Consider the following 9,068-nt stretch of genomic DNA (forward strand, 5'->3'; position numbering starts at 1 on the left):
TGTTGTTGATGTGTTGTTGTTGTTGATTGTTGTATTGTTACAGATTTGGGAGCCTCCAATTCGGTTGTGGATGTGTGCCCCAAGAACCTTGTAAAGGCCCGGTTTCCGCCTCGAGGAAATCCCTTAGTGGAAGTGGGCTAGGCCTTCGTGGCGTTGCCCATAGGAGATCTGAGTGAAGCCTTCGTGGCTGTTGGTTTGGCTTTCGTAGCAACCACACTCCTCCAAACGTAGACGTACCTTCTTGCAAAGGAAGGGAACTACGGGAATCATCTCCGTGTCTCCGCGTGCTCCACTCTCGGTTACCTCTATCCTATTCTATCTCCTATATATTGCGTAGCTATATCTTGCTTAGGTTGGTTACCTTGTCATATAGGTAAATTCACTTAGTTGCATATCTAGAGAATTTACCTTTGTGTCAAGCCTAAATTGAAAAAGAACTAAAAATTGGTTAGCACCTATTCACCCCCCCCTCTAGGTGCGGCATACGATCCTTTCAATTGGTATCAGAGCCTCGGCTCTTATTTCGGGCTTAACCGCCTAAGAGTATGTCGGACGAGGAGACTCCGGTAGAGGCCGCTAAGATGGTCTCCATGGATGACTTCAATTCATAGAAGATGATTTCCGAGCTTTTGACTCCGGTCCCTCCCAAGGCTCCCATCGTAGAGGTTAAGGACACGGGTGCGTTAGAAGAGGGAGATGCTTCGGCATTACCCTCCTCTACCAAACCCGTGGAAGGTGATAACTTAAACACTATCAAATCTCCCATTGCATCTCCTAAGGGAACTAGTGGAGGTGAGAGCTACAATCGAGTACCTCCACCTTTTCTATCTCCCGATATACCGGTTCCCCATCCCCATATGAACATTCGGGGCGACCTACCTAAGTTTTCCGTTGAGAATTTCGATACTTGGAAATTTGAGTTTAGCTCTCATGTTCGCAATGCCTCCAATGAACTTTGGAGAATCATCGTGGAAGGCTTCAAGCCCTACAACCCCGACAAGTTGACTAGAAGAGAAGCGGTTGATAGTCAACTCAACAACACCGCCTTGCACATGATTCAAACTAGTGTGGGGACAAAGGATTTGTCTCGTGTTCGGAATTACACCACCGCCAAGGAAGCTTGGGATGGTTTGGCCGCTAGTTGCATTGGAAGTGAGAGCACGAGAAGGAACAAGTATAATGCTCTTCGGAATAAAGCCGAAGGATTCATGAGGCTACCGGATGAAGATCATGAAGTCATGTATGGAAGACTTCTCACCGTTGCCGATTCCTTCCGGCTTGTTGGTGCCACCCACATCAATGACTCTTGGATCAAGGAGAAGTACATTGAATGCATGATGCCGTTTGAACCCATTGATGTCAAGACTCTTGTCGGTAGAGAATGCTATCCCTCTCTCACTTCTCAACAAGTCGTGCACGAGATGCAAGCTCTCAAGGTGCTTGAGCAAAACTCTCATGATTCTCGCAATCGAGCTCTTGGGATGTCAAAAGGGTCCAACCTTGCCTTGGTGGTCAACTCCGTTGAAGAAGTGATTCCTCAAGAATCTTATAGGGCATCTTGGAGTATGTCCTATCCGGAAGACTTGGAACACCACTACCATGACCACATGGCATTCCATGCTAACACCTTTTGGGTTGACCCATCCAAGGCCAAGGAAGACAACATCAAGAGAAACAACTCAAGGGGTTCACAAGTTCGGGCCCAAGAACAAGATCTTGCTACAGTTGTGATGACAAGCGCCATTTCATTGTCGAGTGCCCCTATGAGAATAGGGAGACTCATGGCGGAAGGCTCATCCCCAAGGACAAGAGCAAAGACTCAAAGGGCAAGTATTCAAAGCCCCCCAAGAACAAGAAATTCTACAACAAGAGCAAGAAGGGCAAAAGGCCCTCAAGGATTGTGCTAGTGACTAAAGAAGAATATTCTTCCGATGAAGTTGAAAGTTCTAGTGATGATGGAGAAGAAAGCTCAAAGGAAGTGGCCGCCATTGTCACTACCAACATTCCCTCTTCCTCTCTCTTTGATTCACCCAATGAGAATCCTCAAATCAAGAATGCACATTGCTTCATGGCAAGGTCCTCCTTGGACACATCAATTGTGCTATCAACTCAAGAAGAGTATACCTCCGGAGATGATGATGTTGATGATGAAGAAGATGCAACCTCAAATGGTTTGGTTGCCCTTGCCTCCCTCTCCACTAACTCTTCATCAACAAGTGAATCTCCCAATGAGGTCATTCATGTGGAGGAAGAAAGTTGCCTCATGGCTAAATCTTCCGAGGTATCATCTCCTAACCCCTCTACGCCTAACATTTCAAATGATCTAGGGGTTGATCTTGCTAGTCTAAAAGTGAAACAAGAAATGCTAGAGTTTGATGATTTCATTCTTAACCTACAAGGCAATACTAAAAAGCATGTTTCTAATCTCATGGTTCGTATGGCTCAACTAAATGGTACTCTTGAGAAAAAATGCCAAATAGAGAGAGAAGACTCTCTTGAAATACATGCTCTTAAAAATGCTCTTGAGGAAAGTCAAGAAACTATAGCTTCTCTTGAAGAGAGGCTAGAAAATCTTGAAGAGCCTCAAGATAAAATTAACAAGCTCACTAAAGCTAGAGATCTTGCTAGAGCTAAGACTAAAGTGCTTTCAAAGGAAAAGGCCAAATTTGGTGTTGATCATGAGAAACTTGTGAAAGATCTAGATGAACTAGACAAGGCACACAATGCCTTGAAGAGTGAATACTCTCTCCTCTCCAAGTCTTATGAGCAACTTCAAATTAGGCTCGCTTCATATGACATACCTAGCACCTCTACTCCTTCATGTGATCATGCAAATATTATTGAGGAAAATGCTAGGTTGAAGGATGAACTTGCTAAGGCCTCCTCTCCCCAAAGTAATCTTTCCTTGGATGATCTTTTGAGTAAGCAAAGATCAAACAATGGGAAGGAGGGCCTTGGCTATAATGCCAAGGCAAAGAAGGCAAACAAGCAAAAGGCCAAGCCCGCACAAGAGAAGAAGAAAGCCATCACTAATGGTGAAGCCCCCAAGGGCAAAACCATAAATGATGATGATGCGGGAATTGCTAACCCTCACTATGTTTTATTTAAAGATTATTATGGTGATGTTTATGCTAAATATGTTGGCCCATATGATGGTTATGTTGCTTGGTCTATTTGGGTCCCAAAGACCCTTGTTGCTAACAAAAGAGGACCCATTGAGAAATGGGTACCTAAATCCAAGAATTGATCTCATGTAGGACTATGCCGCCGGAGGTTCAAAATGGGTACTTGATAGTGGATGTACAAGTCATATGACCGGCGGCAAGAACCTCGTCAAGGAGTTGAGGCCTAACATAAACAATATCACCGTCTCCTTTGGCGATAATTCTACATCCGAGGTATTGGGTTTTGGCAAGGTTGTGGTTGCACACAACATTACTCTTGTGGATGTCATGCTTGTCAAAACCCTTGGTTACAATTTACTTTCCGTTTCCGCCCTTGGCAAGATGGGTTTCGCCGTCTTTATTGATAATGATATTGTGGTCCTCTTGTGGAGCAAGACTCTAAAAGTCGCTTTCGTTGGGTATCGCGAACACAACTTGTATGTGGTGGACTTTTCGGGGAAAACCACGTCAAGTGCGATGTGCCTATTCGGAAAGGCGGATGTGGGTTGGTTGTGGCATCGCCGCTTGGCCCATGTCAACATGAGAACTTTGCAAAGTCTTCACAAGGGGAACCATATTGTGGGACTAATGGAAAATGTGTCTTTTGCCAAAGATCGTGTTTGTAGGGCTTGTGTTGAAGGCAAAATGCATGACTCTCCGCATCCAAGCAAGACTATCATCTCTTCCAAGAGGATCTTGGAGCTCCTTCATGTGGATCTCTTTGGTCCCGTCACTCATGCAAGTCTTGGTGCGAAGAAACATTGCTTGGTGATTGTTGATGACTACTCAAGATACACTTGGGTCTACTTTCTCAAGACGAAAGATGAGACTCAACAAATATTCATTGACTTTGCTACCGAGGTGCAACGCCAACACAACCTCCTCATTATGGCAATAAGAAGTGACAACGGCTCCGAGTTCAAGAACTATACACTCAATGATTTTCTTAGTGATGAGGGGATTCGTCATCAATATTCCGCTGCTTACACCCCTCAACAAAATGGTGTTGCGGAGAGGAAGAACCGGACTCTTATGGATATGGCAAGATCTATGATGGCGGAGTATAAATCCCGCTATAACTTTTGGGCCGAAGCCATCTCCACCGCTTGCCACTCCTCTAACCGGCTCTATCTCCGCAAGGGCTTGAACAAGACTCCATATGAAATACTCACCGGGAACAAGCCTAATATCTCATACTTCAAGGTGTTCGGGTGTAAGTGTTTCTACAAAATCAAAGGAGTTCGTTTATCTAAATTTGCTCCTAAAGCTTTGGAGGGTATATTTGTTGGTTACGGTGCCGAATCTCACACTTATAGAATCTTTGATATATCTTCCAAGATTATCATTGAATCTTGTAGTGTGAAGTTCGAAGAAAATGATGGCTCCCAAGTGGGGCAAGTTGATGTTTGTGCAGGTGATGAAATACCTCAAGATGCCATAGTAAGAATGGGTGTGGGATTTTTCCGCCCCATTGAGGGACACGGTGTGGCGTCTCGGGAAGGACTATGCTCTACCACGGTGGAGCCCTCATCTTCTCAACATCAACAAACCCCATCTAGTGAAGCAAATGATGCACCAACCCAAGAACAAGAACAAGACCCTCCCTCTTGTGTGCAAGATCAAGGACAAGATCAACCAAGCATTCATGATGGCTCCAATGAGGATCCAATCAACTCTTGTCATTCTCCGAATATTGTTCAAGATCAAGCACATGAGGATGAGCAACCTCAAGAAATTGAGGAAGCTCAAGTTGAAGGTCAAGACGGGGACCCAAATGATCAAGTTGATCAAGTGACACCTCCAAGGCCAAGAAGAACCAAGGAGGAGATCGAGGCCCGTCGTCTAGCAAGAAGAGATAGGAACCTTGAACTTCGTGGACACACTCATGACAAGGTCCTTGGTGATGTAAGGGCGAAAGTTTCCACAAGAAGGCAATTGGCTAACTTTAGCAATCATCATGCTTATATCTCCTTAGTGGAACCCAAGAAAGTATTTGAAGCCCTTGAAGATTCGGATTGGTTGGAAGCTATGCACGAAGAACTCAACAACTTCAAGCGCAACAAAGTATGGACCTTAGTAGAGAAGCCAAAGGGGTGCCGCAATGTTATAGGCACTAAATGGATTTTCAAGAACAAGCAAGATGAGTTTGGAAATGTTGTGAGGAACAAGGCAAGATTGGTGGCTCAAGGGTTCTCTCAAGTTGAGGGAATTGACTTTGGAGAAACCTATGCTCCCGTGGCTCGCCTTGAGTCCATCCGTATCCTTCTTGCTTATGCATCGCATCATAACTTTAAGTTACAACAAATGGATGTGAAAAGTGCATTTCTTAATGGTCCTTTGCATGAAGAGGTTTATGTTAAGCAACCCCGGGGTTTGAGGATCTCAACTTCCCTAACCATGTCTATAAGCTTGATAAAGCACTTTATGGTCTCAAACAAGCTCCTAGAGCTTGGTACGAGCACCTTAAAGAATTATTGGTAGACCGTGGGTTTGATGTTGGGCTAATCGATCCCACTCTTTTTACTAAGAGGGTCAATGGGGAGCTTTTCGTTTGCCAATTATATGTTGATGATATTATCTTTGGCTCTACTAACAAAGCTTTCAATGATGAATTCTCAAAGCTTATGACCGATAGGTTTGAGATGTCTATGATGGGAGAGATGAAGTTCTTCCTTGGTTTTGAGATCAAGCAATTGAGGGAAGGAACCTTCATCAACCAAGCAAAATATCTCCAAGACATGCTCAAGAGGTTCAAGATGACCGAGTTGAAGGGTGTAGCCACTCCTATGGTTACTAAATGTCATCTTGCACTTGATCCCAATGGTAAAGAGGTGGATCAAAAGGTATATCGCTCCATGATTGGATCCTTGCTTTACCTTTGTGCATCTAGACCGGACATAGTGTTGAGTGTTGGTGTGTGTGCAAGGTATCAAGCTTCTCCTAAGGAGAGCCACATGATGGCTCTCAAAAGAATCTTTCGGTATTTGGTTGATACCCCAAGATATGGTATTTGGTACCCCAAAGGCTCAAGTTTTATTCTCAATGGATATACCGATGCGGATTGGGCGGGTGACAAGGATGATAGGAAATCAACTTCCGGGGCTTGCCAATTCCTTGGTAGGTCCTTGGTGTGTTGGTCTTCTAAGAAGCAAAATTGTATATCTCTCTCCACCGCCGAAGCCGAATATGTTGCCGCCGCAAGTGGATGCACTCAATTGTTATGGATGAGGCAAACTTTAAAGGAATACGGTGTCATTTGTGACAAAGTGCCTCTATTATGTGACAATGAAAGTGCCATCAAGATTGCCTATAATCCGGTGCAACATTCAAGAACGAAGCATATTGAGATCCGGAATCATTTCATTAGGGATCATGTTGCCCGTGGTGATATTGAGCTTATCTATGTTCCTACCAAAGATCAACTTGCCGATATATTCACGAAGCCTCTTGATGAAGCAAGGTTCTCTTATTTGAGGAATGAGCTAAATATCATTGATTCAAGGAGTATAGCTTGACCATCTTGCAAACACACCTTTGTCTCAAAACTTTATTTGGTTTAGATGTGGGCATGGAAATAGGGGAGTGCGGTTTAAATTATTGAGCTATCCCCCCCCCATAATGCCAACATTAAGAAATCATTCTCTTAATATCATATGTTGATATGTGAGCTTCAATGATGAGTAATGGCTTGGACCCAAGATATATCTTCGCGGTGCCATGCCATAACACTCATATATGGTGGCCTAGGCCACCGCACTCTTCTTTGTGAAGAGTTGGAGTTATTTGAATCTCATCGCCGTTTTTATTTGACAACTCCTTGTTCTTATGGGAAATCACTCTAGTTTGGCCTTATTTGCTCATATCTTGCAAACTTGAGTGATCATGTACCATTAACAGTTTGAGCCTTCTAAACCTAAGCCTACACTCATCTATAAGCCATTTCCATCTTGCTCATATGTCATGATTTGGTAAAAACTTGGAGTTTGAGGATTTTCGGTCGGATGATCTAGGTTGCCCCATCTTATTGGTAAATGTGCTTCCTATATGTGACGTGATACATTATTGCATCACATATGAGTTTATGCAAATAACCAACTAAAGATAGGCAGGATTTCCGGTGTTCTGGAATTTCCAGAAAACCGGATAATCCGGCCCCTTGGCGACCCGGAAAATCCGGCCCGGCCGGATTATCCGCCCTAACTTAGGGCCGGATTATCCGGCCTGGGCAGGTTTCGATGGGTTATGAGAGGGAGGCCGCGGGGTGAACGGTTCCAGAACCAGTTCCCCCACGCGCCTCTCTCTCTGCCCTCAACTCGCCGGAGCTCCTCCTCCTCCTCGCCGGAGCCGCCCCGTCCGCTCCCTTCCGGAGTTTTTGGGTGGATCGGGTGCTCCTCCTCCCTAGCTCTCATCTCCTCCAAGCGGCTTCTCCAATGGATGGGGGTATGACTCACAATCCCTAACCCTAGGTGTTGTGATTTGTATGTGCTATTTTCTTGGTGGATTTGGTGTCTAGTTGTTCCAAATCTTGTGTAGTATACTCCTCTTGCATGCTATAAGGCCGATCTGGTCGTAGACAAGTTTTTGATTGCAAAGTCTGCTAGATTCGCAGGGCCGGATTATCCGGCCCCCGCGAAGACCGGATTATCCGGTCAGGCCGGATTATCCGCCCCCCGAGGACACCGGATTATCCGGCCTGGAGCTTCATCGCCGCTGCAGTTTTGATTCAATCTATCTTGTCTAGACTTGTACCAACTTATAGTATGCTTCTAGAGTACATTACTGTATCATACATGACTTATGAGCATTATCTTCTCTTTGCTATCCATCTTTGTTGTTCACAGGTAGTGGTTCTCGGGGTCGGAGACGCCCAAGACGTGACCGGTCGAGTGATGAGTTCACACCGAATGCTCCCCGCAAGTCCACCTCTTCAAGACAGAAGAACAAGGAACAGAGGCAGAACTACAAGACTATGGACATTGTCACTTATGCAGCACTCCGTATGAAGAACTGGTATGAAGACCTCCCAAGGGATGAAGAAACAGAGGGCAGGAAATTCTGGTGCATGGAGCAGGAGTTCATCTATAAGGATATTTATGAGCCCATGAAGAAACTGCGACCCATGCAAGCTATCGATGTGGATCTTCTGGCAGTCAACAATCATTTTGAGGATGCCATCTGGGTGACTGGCAGGATGGGCTTGCAGGATCTGATGAAGATTCAATGTGACTATAGTCCAGAGTTGGTTAAGCAATTCTTTGCTACTTTGGCCATCAGGAAAGATGTTGAGCACACTATGGAATGGATGTCTGGCTCCACTCACTGTCAGGCAACCCTGCGCCGGTTTGCCTCTATTCTTGGACTTCCTGAAGGAGGAGGCCGTAGCCTCCATGGTCCTCAGAAGACGGATAAGAATGTGCTGTTTGATCTCTATACCTCTTCTGGAGCAGTTGGTACTACCACGGGGCTGCTTCCCATCTACGGTCAGTTGCTCCGTTTCTTTCGAGCCACCATTGCTCCAAGTGGTGGAAACAATGATGCACTCCGGGGAGCTCTTGTGGATCTTATGCATCTCAATCTTAAGTGTGCTCGTGATCCTCATGAGGAACGTGACTTCTCTCTTGATGTCATGGACTACATCTTCCATGAGATTCATGATGCCATGGTCTCCCGGACCACCATACCTTATGCACCATATATCCAGCTCCTCATCAACAACTCCGTGTCTATGAATGAAGACTTGAGCCGGTTCCCATTGGTGAAGCACACTGTCAAGAAGGCCTACAAGCTTAAGTCGGCTCCTCGTGCTGCACCTGCTCCTGACTCCTTTATGGGAGATGCTCGCTCTAGTGGTTTTGCTCCTGCTCGCCATGCTGATCTTCCTGCCATGAAGAGACAAGTGAAGAA

The sequence above is a fragment of the Lolium rigidum genome, unplaced genomic scaffold (assembly GCF_022539505.1).
Source record: "Lolium rigidum isolate FL_2022 unplaced genomic scaffold, APGP_CSIRO_Lrig_0.1 contig_41533_1, whole genome shotgun sequence".
Taxonomy (NCBI): domain Eukaryota; kingdom Viridiplantae; phylum Streptophyta; class Magnoliopsida; order Poales; family Poaceae; genus Lolium; species Lolium rigidum.